At 41.3% G+C, this 12,634-nt stretch overlaps 1 pseudogene; it reads left to right on the top strand.

The window, feature by feature from the left end:
- Positions 1 to 607: 607 nt before the first annotated feature.
- Positions 608 to 12,634, top strand: part of LOC135545396 (uncharacterized) — a 47,461-nt pseudogene continuing 35,434 nt past the window's right edge.

Raw genomic sequence — 12,634 nt, forward strand, 5'->3', positions numbered from 1 at the left:
TTAACGTTATTTGCCCTTGCCATTTGAAACAATAACTAATTAATTTTATTAATGTATTGTGATTATGTCCATTATAAAACTGATTTGCTTCTCATAATACCTGTCCTCACATTATGGGAAGAAAATGTTTAATTCCTAATTAAAAAAACATCATTTAAAATTGTCGTTTTGGTCATGCTGTAATCTGCTGCGTGTGTTTCATCATCATTAATCTGAACCATGCGCCACCTGCCTCAGGCTGGCCCTTTAAAGGCCACGTTTTTGCAGAAAACAGCTGCATGAGGCAATATTGCGCAATCCTCGCATGCACGTCACACATGAGCGGCTCCATCCGAACCGTGTCAGCACATTCTGGACGAACGGGACTCGTTTCAACCGCGGTGTAAAATAACGCACGCAGATGCACTTTGCTCAGACCACAGGCTATATATTTAATAGGCCTTTATGTACATACAACAGACTACAACAGACTTTCTTCCACATGGATGGATGACTGACACATGGATGGATGGATGACTCAATATCGCCTTATCGCCTCCTCTGAATGATTGACATATCACCAGATCGGTTCATCGACAGTCAAGGTCTGGTTATACGGTAAGGGAAATCCTAACATAACGCGTCAGATAGCAGACACCGAAGACCCCCATTGTTACCCAGATCATTATTCATGCGTTATTGTTCCTCAGCCCTCCCGTATTCCGCGCATCAGTATTGTCAGTTCTGCACCTTATGGATGTGGAAAGCCAACTCTTCCACGCGCATTATGGTCAACCCTTATTTAAACACGAGCACTCAACAAGTTTCCATTAGTCTGCCAGTGATAACACTCAACATACCATCGGCTGATAATTGATGCTGTTAGTATCACTAACTACTAACAGTAATAGTTAGCCCTTTTTTCCACAATATATATATATATATATATATATTTTAACCAACAAACATGGACACCAAAGGTAAGAATTACATGGTTTCCATCCTCTATCGACTGTAAATAACAGTGTGGGTTTATTCAATGTGGTTGACATTTTCTTGTCAGATGTCAATAGTACTTACACGTTTTTTTTGGCCCAACATGTGTTCTGTGTTTAGTATATTCACGCAAATGATTGAAGTAATGCTAACTGCTGTAGAGTTCTGGAGTGTTTCTACTGTATATTCTTGTTTACTCCTGGATGAAACATTAATTGTAGGGCTAGTTGGCTACTAATCGAGATTGCTGCTGCAGTTTTATTGCCTGGTTACCCCAAACTCCATTCTCCGGCCAAACGCTATGAACCGGAACGATAGAGCCTCGGAATAATTCAGTTTGATTCGTCAGGCAGTTATAGTGATTTATGAATGGTTATGACCTGTTATGTGACCGTTATATAACCTGTTAGCAGTAGTTGTGATTGTTGTTATTTCAGGTTCATATTGCTTTTAGGTCTTTGAGGTTGTGGTGGTAGTATATGACAGTAGTTGACGTGACAAACATTTTCATTGAGTTGGCATTCTTTACAAAACAGTGGTTGATTTCTACAATATTTTGTTCCAGTGATTGAGTTCTGGAGAGTAATACCTCTTGTTGTTGCTCTCATTCTATAGTAACCCTACAGTATCAAACTCACTTTACCACGCCCTGTAGTCTACAATAGCTTTAAAATAAATAGTATAGAATAACATAGCATAGCATATAATAACATAGCATAGCATATAATAACATAGCATATAATAGAATAGCATAGATTATAATAACATTGCATATAATAACATAGAATATAATAACATGGCATAGAATAGAATAACATATAATAACATAGAATAGAATATAAAAGAATAGCATAGAATAGAATAGCATAGAGTATAAATAATAAATAATAATATATCCCATTTAGCAAACGCTTTTGTCCAAAGCGACTTACAAGTCGGCTGGGGCGACTACTTTTAAATAACATAGCATATAATAACATAGCACAGAATAGCATAGCATATAATACAATAACATAGCATAGAATAACATAGCATAGAAAATAATCACATATCATAGAATATAATAACATACCATAGAATAACATAGAATATAATATCATAGCATAGAATAGAATAGCAAAGAATAGCATAGAATAGCATAGAATATAATAGAATAACATATCATAGAATGACATAGCATAGAAAATAACTACATATCATAGAATATAATAATATAACATAGAATAGAATGACATAGCATAGAAAATAACTACATATCATAGAATATAATAATATAACATAGAATAACATAGAATAGAATCACATAGCATAGAATAACATAGAATAGCATAGAACAGAATTGTAACGGCGTTCTTTTGTTGTTGAAGGAGAGTCGGAACATAGAATAGCGTGTATGTTACTCATGTTTATTTAGTGAAGACAAAAAGAAGGAACTAACACGAATAACTAATAAAATACAAGAAAACAACAAACAGAACGAAACCTAATACAGCCTGACTGGTGCAACCTACACAGAGACAGGAACAATCACCCACCAAATACAAGGCGAAAAACAGGCTACCTAAATACGGTTCCCAATGCGACAATAGAAGCACCTGACTCTGATTGAGAACCGCCTCAGGCAGCCAACCTAATAAAAACACACACACACCCCTAATCAACTACAATACCAAACACTACAAACCCCAATACGAAAATACAATACATAATAGCCCCATGTCACACCCTGGTCTGACTAACTAATAAACTAAAACACACAATACTAAGACCAAGGCGTGACAAGAATAACATAGCATAGAATAACATAGCATGGAAAACATAACATAGAATAGCATAGCATAGAATAACATGGCATAGAATGACATGAAATAGAATAGAATAACATAGCATATAATATTATAGCATTGACTAGAATAGAATAGAATAGAATAGAAAAAAGTAGCATAGAAGGACAGAATAGAATAGCATAGAATAACATAGCATAGAATGGAAAAACGTAGCATAGAATGACAGAATAGAATAACATAGAATAACATAGCATAGAATAGAATGGCAATTCCTAGCAAAATAACACACAGACTGGGTACATATACAAATAGAGTATGTTGTTGTTGGTGTCATTGTTATTGTGTACTTGTCCAGCAGTTTGCTTTAGTTCTTCTCTCCACTCCGAGTAAAGAGGAGTACGATGACAGAGTTCTGGAAGGAACACAGCCGCCAGGCCACGGTTGAGGAAATGATGTTGGACTCTCATGCCCAGGAGCTGACCCAGCAAGAACTGCCTGAGATCCTCTCCCTGCTGCCCAGCCTTTCCGGCCAGAGGGTCCTGGAGCTGGGCGCCGGCATCGGGTCAGTGGGTCTATTGAACTATATCTGTAAAACAACTGACCCGATAGACCGTTAATAACAACAAGCATATACTGTGTCATGATCTCTGTAGAGACATGAGGTTTAACTGACCGTGTGACCTGATAGGTAAAACTCCTGGCCCTGGGCTACGATGGGGACCTGTGTTTTTCCTGGTCAGGTGACATTGACTCTTGTTGGCAGTTTGACCCTCGCTGTCTGATGTGGAGGTGTTTGACCCTTTGTGTTTGTGTGTTTGGTCTCTTCCAGTAGGTACACCAGCCACCTGTTGACCCAGGCCAGTCACGTGACAGCGGTCGACTTCATGGAGAGCTTCGTGGAGAAGAACAGACAGGACAACGGTCACCATGGCAACGCCTCCTTCCTCCAGGCAGACGTCACCAAGCTGGACTTCCCCAAAAACAGGTCTGCTGTTTGATAGGATGTGTATAATATAATAATATTATAATAATATATTATAAAAGAGGTTTACATAATTTACCACAGTTACCAACATCTTCTGTAATTTTGGTAATTAACAGGTAAATCTATGGCAATTTGGAAAAAATGTATTAATATATATAATCTGTGGCCATATTGTCAATGCGTTTCTAGTGGATGGACCAAATGGTTCAAGAGAAGATCTCTGCAACTCTTCCTACTTGTTGACTTGTTTCATAACTGCCACCAGTTTGACCCCCAAAACATCGACAACAAACACATAGTGACATTGTAAAATATACATAGTGACATAGTAAAATATACATAGTGACATAGTAAAATATACATAGTGACATAGTAAAATATACATAGTGACATAGTAAAATATACATAGTGACATAGTCAAATATACATAGTGACATAGTCAAATATACATAGTGACATAGTAAAATATTCATAATGACATAGTAAAATATACATAGTGACATAGTCAAAAACATATACATAGTCAAATATACATAGTGACATAGTAAAATATACATAGTGACATAGTAAAATATACATAGTGACATAGTAAAATATACATAGTGACATAGTAAAATTGACATAGTAAAATATACATAGTGACATAGTAAAATATACATAGTGACATAGTAAAATATACATAGTAACATAGTAAAATTGACATAGTAAAATATACATAGTGACAGTAAAATATACATAGTGACATAGTAAAATATACATAGTAACATAGTAAAATTGACATAGTAAAATATGCATAGTGACATAGTAAAATATACATAGTGACATAGTAAAATATACATAATGACATAGTAAAATATACATAGTGACATAGTAAAAAATACATAGTGACATAGTAAAATATACATAGTGACATAGTAAAATATACATAGTGACATAGTAAAATTGACAGTAAAATATATTCACTAAGTTGATGGTATATATTTAACATAATGTTTTAAGCTTTGCCAACAGTATAAACATAGTGACTGCATCTAGTTAAAATACTACCTGGTTTGAATCCAGGCTGTATCACATCTGGCTGTGATTAGTATAATATATGGTGTTATATGTGACATAGTTAAAATCTTCTAAATGTACAAGAGCTGAGGTCACTAAAAAGGATGCTGGGATGGCTGCCTCGGAGGATACCTGTTTTTCAGGGAGTCCTGAAACCCTCATATTAAATCACTGAATAAAAGTCTTACAGTATTCAGCTGAGAGGTTGATGTCTAATATCCCTATACCCTTTAAGATAAGGTTGCTGTCTGATGAATTAGACCCTCCAGCTGAGAGGTTTTGCCATGAATCCTAGACCCTCCTGTAGAGTATAAATTCTCCTGTTGGGATTTTGTCTAATGAATCCCTAGGTGCTGAGAGGTTACTGTCTGATGAATCCCTAGACCCTCCTGTAGAGCTGAGAGGCTGTCTGATGCGGTCTGAGAGGTTATTGTCTAATGAATCCCTAGACCCTCCTGTAGAGCAGGTTCTCAGTTCCAAAGAGGGTGTCACTATACTACCTGGTTTGAATCCAGGCTGTTATCATCCCATCTGAGAGGGCTGTCTAATGATTAGAGCTGAGAGTCCCATGAATCCCTATACCCCCCTGAGAGGTTATTGTCATCAGACCCTCCTTATGGTGTTATAGACCCTCCTGTAGAGCTGTGTCTAATGAATCCCTAGACCCTCCTGTAGAGCAGGTTCAGTTATGACATCATACTTCTCCAACTGGCTGAGAGGTTGCTGATGAATCCCTATCTGAGCTGACGAGGAGCTGAGGTCATCCCTAACAGAGGACTGGATGACCCTCCTGTAGAGCTGAGATGCTGTCTGATGAATCCCTAGACCCTCCTGTAGAGCTGAGAGGTTATTGTCTAATGGAGGAGCTACTGTCTAATGAATCCCTATTTTCAGGTTGCTGGAGTCCTAGACCCTCCAAGCTGAGGTTATTGTCACCAATCAGGCTAGGTTACTGTCTAATGAATCCCTAGACCCTCCTGTTAATTAATATCACCCTCCTGAATATCTATTGTGAGTCTTACAGTCTAATGAATCCCTGACCCTCCTGTAGAGCTGAGAGGTTGCTGTCTAATGAATCCCTAGACCCTCCTGTAGAGCTGAGAGGTTACTGTCTGATGAATCCCTAGACCCTCCTGTAGAGCTGAGAGGTTACTGTCTAATGAATCCCTAGACCCTTCTGTAGAGCTGAGAGGTTACTGTCTGATGAATCCCTATACCCTCCTGTAGAGCTGAGAGGTTACTGTCTGATGAATCCCTAGACCCTCCTGTAGAGCTGAGAGGTTACTGTCTAATGAATCCCTAGACCCTTCTGTAGAGCTGAGAGGTTACTGTCTGATGAATCCCTATACCCTCCTGTAGAGCTGAGAGGTTCTGTCTGATGTAAGAGCTGAGAGGTTACTGTCTGATGAATCCCTAGACCCTCCTGTAGAGCTGAGAGGTTACTGTCTGATGAATCCCTAGACCCTCCTGTAGAGCTGAGAGGTTACTGTCTAATGAATCCCTAGACCCTCCTGTAGAGCTGAGAGGTTACTGTCTGATGAATCCCTAGACTCCTCCTGTTAGAGCTGAGAGGTTACTGTCTAATGAATCCCTATACCCTCCTGTAGAGCTGAGAGGTTACTGTCTGATGAATCCCTATACCCTCCTGTAGAGCTGAGAGGTTACTGTCTGATGAATCCCTAGACCCTCCTGTAGAGCTGAGAGGTTACTGTCTAATGAATCCCTAGACCCTCCTGTAGAGCTGAGAGGTTACTGTCTGATGAATCCCTAGACCCTCCTGTAGAGCTGAGAGGTTACTGTCTAATGAATCCCTAGACCCTCCTGTAGAGCTGAGAGGTTACTGTCTAATGAATCCCTAGACCCTCCTGTAGAGCTGAGAGGTTACTGTCTGATGAATCCCTAGACCCTCCTGTAGAGCTGAGAGGTTACTGTCTGATGAATCCCTAGACCCTCCTGTAGAGCTGAGAGGTTACTGTCTGATGAATCCCTAGACCCTCCTGTAGAGCTGAGAGGTTACTGTCTGATGAATCCCTAGACCCTCCTGTAGAGCTGAGAGGTTACTGTCTGATGAATCCCTAGACCCTCCTGTAGAGCTGAGAGGTTACTGTCTAATGAATCCCTAGACCCTCCTGTAGAGCTGAGAGGTTGCTGTCTGATGAATCCCTAGACCCTCCTGTAGAGCTGAGAGGAATTAGACCCTCCTGTAGAGCTGAGAGGTTATGTCTAATGAATCCCTAGACCCTCCTGTAGAGCTGAGAGGTTGCTGTCTAATGAATCCCTATACCCTCCTGTAGAGCTGAGAGGTTGCTGTCTGACCCTCCTGTAGAGCTGAGAGGTTACTGTCTAATGAATCCCTAGACCCTCCTGTAGAGCTGAGAGGAATTAGACCCTCCTGTCTAATGAATCCCTAGACCCTCCTGTAGAGCTGAGAGGTTACTGTCTGATGAATCCCTAGACCCTCCTGTAGAGCTGAGAGGTTGCTGTCTAATGAATCCCTAGACCCTCCTGTAGAGCTGAGAGGTTACTGTCTGATGAATCCCTAGACCCTCCTGTAGAGCTGAGAGGTTACTGTCTGATGAATCCCTAGACCCTTCTGTAGAGCTGAGAGGTTATTGTCTAATGAATCCCTAGACCCTCCTGTAGAGCTGAGAGGTTATTGTCTAATGAATCCCTAGACCCTCCTGTAGAGCTGAGAGGTTACTGTCTAATGAATCCCTAGACCCTCCTGTAGAGCTGAGAGGTTACTGTCTGATGAATCCCTAGACCCTCCTGTAGAGCTGAGAGGTTACTGTCTGATGAATCCCTAGACCCTCCTGTAGAGCTGAGAGGTTACTGTCTGATGAATCCCTAGACCCTCCTGTAGAGCTGAGAGGTTACTGTCTGATGAATCCCTAGACCCTCCTGTAGAGCTGAGAGGTTATTGTCTAATGAATCCCTAGACCCTTCTGTAGAGATGAGAGGTTGATAGGTGGAAGCAACATGGTGATATACACTGCTCAAAAAAATAAGGGGAACACTAAAATAACACATCCTAGATCTGAATGAATGAAATATTCTTATTAAATACTTTTTCCTTTACATAGTTGAATGTGCTGACAACACACACAAAAATTATCAATGGAAATCAAATTTATCAACCCATGGAGATCTGGATTTGGAGTCACACTCAAAATTAAAGTGGAAAACCACACTACAGACTGATCCAACTTTGATGTAATGTCCTTAAAACAAGTCAAAATGAGGCTCAGTAGTGTGTGGCCTCCACGTGCCTGTATGAGGTTTGAGCAGACACATGCACATTTGTGGCCTGCTGGAGGTCATTTTGCAGGGTTCTGGCAGTGCTCCTCCTGCTCCTCCTTGCACAAAGGCGGAGGTAGCGGTCCTCCTGCTGGGTTGTTGCCCTCCTACGGCCTCCTCTACTTCTCCTGATGTACTGGCCTGTCTCCTGGTACTGGCTCCATGCTCTGGACACTACGCTGACAGACACAGCAAACCTTCTTGCCACAGCTCGCATTGATGTGCCATCCTGGATGAGCTGCATAACCTGAGCCACTTGTGTGGGTTGTAGACTCCGTCTCATGCTACCACTAGAGTGAAAGCACCGCCAGCATTCAAAAGTGACCAAAACATCAGCCAGGAAGCATAGGAACTGAGAAGTGGTCTGTGGTCACCACCTGCAGAACCACTCATTTATTGGGGGTGTCTTGCTAATTGCATATAATTTCCACCTGTTGTCTATTCCATTTGCACAACAGCATGTGAAATGTATTGTCAATCAGTGTTGCTTCCTAAGTGGACAGTTTGATTTCACAGAAGTGTGATTGACTTGGAGTTACATTGTGTTGTTTAAGTGTTCCCTTTATTTTTTTGAGCAGTGTATCTACCCAGATACTCCTCTCACGCTGTCGTCCTCTCATAATTTAATACCTTACTAAACAAATCCCTATTCAGTCCACTTTCACCTTCATGAGTTACATACATTCACGTCAGACTATCTGTCTGTAAATTAAGCCTACTAGAGAGTGTGTGCACTCAGGCCTAGAGGGAAGCGAAAGTCATTCACATCACACACATTCATAGAAAATTGCAAAGAAAATCGTATTGGAATCGTGGTAGTTTCCTACATGGTCACTTTTATGATTACGAACAGACTATATAAGTAGTGAGTGGCGTTACAAACAGACTATTTGCAATGAAAATCGTCTTGGATTCGCGGAAGCGCCGTAATGCTGATTAGCGTATTAGCTCAATTTGGGCCTACCACCACAACAAAGCTAGTTAGCGTTGCTAGCTAATGCCTCAGAATAAAGACCAAACTCACCCCTGGATGTGTCAATTGTCAACAACTGACCCAGAAAATCGCTGAACTGGAGGGTAGAGTGTCTATTCTTCATCAGATTAAAGGAGATGAACAGCTGATCGACTCTTTTCTTGAGTCTGCCAAAAACGTGGAGAACGAAGCCACTTGCCCATGGCTTGTCACCGCGGCCTCGGAAGAGTCTGCAGCTGTGAGACGTGCTTTGATCCCGCTAGAAGAGCCCTGGTCATTACCGGGAGCTACACTCAAGCACCCGGTCTGTTCCACTCCCTCTGCTCCACCTCAGGAGCCATGGATTACTGTACGGAAACAAAACAACCTTGGCAGGAAAACGCCAAGGCAAAGTGATGCCTTGGATTTGGGAAACAGATACAGGGTATCGGAAGAGTCTGAGATTTCTGGCTCTGGCCCCAAAAGAACAAACAACTTTGCCCGGAAGCAAGTGATACCCCTGCCATTTAAACAATTTAAAACGAAACAGCTCTACAATTAGCCCCAAACCACTTTCTAGGAGGAAGATAACTCAAGAGAGACACAACTTAAAAAATTGACCAAGCAGTCCTTATTGTGGGCTCATCTATGATCCAAAATGTTAATAGGAAAGCAGAGACCTTCTGTTACCCAGGTGCCCAGATCCAGGACATTGACTGTATGATCCCGCTACTCATTAGTGAACAACCGACTGCTTCAGGTATCACTGTCCATGTCAAATGATATTAAACTACAGGAAACTGAGTAACTTAAAAATGACTTTAAATCCCTGATTCATACTCTACTTAAATTAGGTAAACAATGCATTGTTTCAGGTCCACTCCCGTCTCCACGCTCTGCTGATAATCACTTCAGTCGTATACACCAGCTACACGTCTGGCTTAAAGGTTATTGTTGTTCAATAAACATACAACATGTGGACAATTTTACAGCTTTTCTACATCGACCAAATGTATTTCTCCGGGATGGATCACATCTGAATAGGTACAAGTATCCTCTCCTCAAGCCTGGCTCTCACTACAGCCTCATACAGGGCATGTGAGAATTGACAATATATAGCCATGGGGGTTGATACTTGGAATTGGTCGATTCCCCATCAGACTATTATCGGGTATAATGACAGAGTGGGTAGAGGTGGACTCAGATGTTCTGTTAGCTGGGTATAATGACAGAGTGGGTAGAGGTGGACTCAGATGTTCTGTTAGCTGGGTATAATGACAGAGTGGGTAGAGGTGGACTCAGATGTTCTGTTAGCTGGGTATAATGTCAGAGTGGGTAGAGGTGGACTCAGATGTTCTGTTAGCTGGGTATAATGACAGAGTGGGTAGAGGTGGACTCAGATGTTCTGTTAGCTGGGTATAATGACAGATAAGGTGGACTCAGATGTTCTGTTAGCTGGGTATAATGACAGAGTGGGTAGAGGTGGACTCAGATGTTCTGTTAGCTGGGTATAATGACAGAGTGGGTAAGGTGGACAGATGTTCTGTTAGCTGGGTATAATGACAGAGTGGGTAGAGGTGGACTCAGATGTTCTGTTAGCTGGGTATAATGACAGAGTGGGTAGAGGTGGACTCAGATGTTCTGTTAGCTGGGTATAATGACAGAGTGGGTAGAGGTGGACTCAGATGTTCTGTTAGCTGGGTATAATGACAGAGTGGGTAAGGGTGGACTGTGTAACTGATGCAATGGGTCCTATAACTGATTCAAGTATATTTAGACAGATCCTAATAGGTATGTCGAATTTTATGTCCCTTTTGATGGCACAGAAGGCTCTTCTTCTTCTCTCAGATCGTTCACAGCTTTGTGGAAGTTACCTGATGTTTAGGCCAAGGTATGTATAGTTTTTTGTGTGCTCTGGGGCAACGGTGTCTAGATGGAATTTGTATTCGTGGTTCTGGCAACTGGACCTTATTTGGAACACCATTATTTTTGTCTTACTGAGATTTATTGTCAGAGCCCAGGTCTGGCAGAATCTGTGGAGAATATCTAGGCCCTCCTTGGTTGGGAACAGAAGCACCAGATCATCAGCAAACAGTAGACATTTGACTTCAGATTCTAGTAGGGTGAGGCCAGGTGCTGCAGACTATTCTAGTGCCCTTGCCAATTTGTTGATACAGTATATACAGTGCCTTGCGAAAGTATTCGGCCCCCTTGAACTTTGCGACCTTTTGCCACATTTCAGGCTTCAAACATAAAGATATAAAACTGTACTTTTTGTGAAAAATCAACAACAAGTGGGACACAATCATGAAGTGGAACGACATTTATTGGATATTTCAAACTTTTTTAACAAATCAAAAACTGAAAAATTGGGCGTGCAAAATTATTCAGCCCCCTTAAGTTAATACTTTGTAGCGCCACCTTTTGCTGCGATTACAGCTGTAAGTCGCTTGGGGTATGTCTCTATCAGTTTTGCACATCGAGAGACTGAAATTTTTTCCCATTCCTCCTTGCAAAACAGCTCGAGCTCAGTGAGGTTGGATGGAGAGCATTTGTGAACAGCAGTTTTCAGTTCTTTCCACAGATTCTCGATTGGATTCAGGTCTGGACTTTGACTTGGCCATTCTAACACCTGGATATGTTTATTTTTGAACCATTCCATTGTAGATTTTGCTTTATGTTTTGGATCATTGTCTTGTTGGAAGACAAATCTCCGTCCCAGTCTCAGGTCTTTTGCAGACTCCATCAGGTTTTCTTCCAGAATGGTCCTGTATTTGGCTCCATCCATCTTCCCATCAATTTTAACCATCTTCCCTGTCCCTGCAGAAGAAAAGCAGGCCCAAACCATGATGCTGCCACCACCATGTTTGACAGTCGGGATGGTGTGTTCAGGGTGATGAGCTGTGTTGCTTTACGCCAAACATAACGTTTTGCATTGTTGCCAAAATGTTCAATTTTGGTTTCATCTGACCAGAGCACCTTCTTCCACATGTTTGGTGTGTCTCCCAGGTGGCTTGTGGCAAACTTTAAACAACACTTTTTATGGATATCTTTAAGAAATGGCTTTCTTCTTGCCACTCTTCTATAAAGGCCAGATCTGTGCAATATACGACTGATTGTTGTCCTATGGACAGAGTCTCCCACCTCAGCTGTAGATCTCTGCAGTTCATCCAGAGTGATCATGGGCCTCTTGGCTGCATCTCTGATCAGTCTTCTCCTTGTATGAGCTGAAAGTTTAGAGGGACGGCCAGGTCTTGGTAGATTTGCAGTAGTCTGATACTCCTTCCATTTCAATATTATAGCTTGCACAGTGCTCCTTGGGATGTTTAAAGCTTGGGAAATCTTTTTGTATCCAAATCCGGCTTTAAACTTCTTCACAACAGTATCTCGGACCTGCCTGGTGTGTTCCTTGTTCTTCATGATGCTCTCTGCGCTTTTAACGGACCTCTGAGACTATCACAGTGCAGGTGAATTTATACGGAGACTTGATTACACACAGGTGGATTGTATTTATCATCATTAGTTATTTAGGTCAACATTGGATCATTCAGAGATCCTCACTGAACTTCTGGAGAGAGTTTG

Source organism: Oncorhynchus masou, chromosome 9, assembly GCF_036934945.1.
Source record: "Oncorhynchus masou masou isolate Uvic2021 chromosome 9, UVic_Omas_1.1, whole genome shotgun sequence".
NCBI classification, from domain to species: Eukaryota; Metazoa; Chordata; class Actinopteri; order Salmoniformes; family Salmonidae; genus Oncorhynchus; species Oncorhynchus masou.